Raw genomic sequence first — 1,371 nt, 5'->3', positions numbered from 1 at the left:
CCCTAACCCCTAACCCTAGCCTTAGCCCTAATGCCTAACCCATAACCCTCAATCTAACCCCTAACCCCTAACCCCTAACCCCTAACCCTAGCCTTAGCCCTAACCCTACTTACCCACTGATGAAAAAAACATGACAGATGAGATGTTTACTTTGTCATGATGTTCATTGTAAAGAAAATGTGCTTTACATCACATACCACATTCTGCAAGTACAAAAGGTATCATTACTGTGGATTTATGTCTACTGGAAATAGGATACGGTTGTACGCAAACGTTGGTCATCAAGGGCAATTCATATTATTTATTTATTTTATTGTCATTCACCGGATAGGTGCAGTGAAATGTGTTGTTTTACAGGGTCAGCCAAAAGTAATACGGCTCGACCCTGGATCAAATTAGGGTTAGTGAAGGTGTTGATGATTAAATGGCTAATTACCCGTGTGTTCTGAAGGACCTAGCTCGTTAACATATCCACATGACTAGCCAAACCAGTTATTAAGAAAAATTCATTCAAATTGTCTGGTTACCCGAGACACACATAGAGCCAGTTTTCACAGACCCAGATTAAAGCCCACACCTGGACTAAAAAAAGCATGCCCCAAATAGAGATGTTTCAGTTCGTGGAGTATTAATCCGGGTCCGGGAAACTGTCCCATACTGTGAGACTAGGGGTATCCCATCGAAAGACTGTGTCATTCACCGGTGTGAGTGTTAAAGAGAGCAGTGGCCCACTGAAAGCCCCCTCAAAAAGCCCTCAGAAAGCAGATAAGCAGCACTTACTAGCCCCTTTTCCCTAGCATGTCCCAGCTGTGTAGTCCTACTATAGTCCTGATGTTGCTCTTCAGGAGACAGCTGCAGAAAGATACTACACAGAGAGATTACACCTCTGAGAGCCTGTGTCTGTCTGTCTCACCCTTGGCCTGTCAGCAGCACACTGTCTGCATCCCAAATGTTCCCCTATATAGTGTACTGCTTTCAGCCAGAGCCTTATGGGCCCTACTCAAAAGTAGTGCACTATATAGGGAACAGTGTGCTAATTTGGTACATCCACACTGACATGGAGCTATTACCATGCTATTTTAAGATCCTGGAGCCCTCACTAGCTGGCTCACTCACTCTGGCATGCCTGTCAGACAGACAGAAAATCCTCATTTTGTACTTTTCTTTTCTTCTCCAGAGGTAATCCCTCTCTTTTCTCTGCACTTGTCTTTTGACTGGGGGCGAGCTCAGGTTTCAGTGATCATATAGGCCTAGCTATCTATTCACAATGGAGCGAAGAGACAGAGAGACAGAGGGAGAGAAAGAGACAGAGAAAGAGAGAGAGAGAGAGAGAGGGGAGAGAGGGAGAGAAAGAGTGAGAGGGAGAGAGAG

The sequence above is a fragment of the Salvelinus sp. IW2-2015 genome, linkage group LG4q.1:29 (genome assembly GCF_002910315.2).
Source record: "Salvelinus sp. IW2-2015 linkage group LG4q.1:29, ASM291031v2, whole genome shotgun sequence".
Classification (NCBI taxonomy): Eukaryota; Metazoa; Chordata; class Actinopteri; order Salmoniformes; family Salmonidae; genus Salvelinus; species Salvelinus sp. IW2-2015.
The sequence above is the reverse complement of the archived record's forward strand: the minus strand, read 5'-3'. Positions refer to the sequence as shown.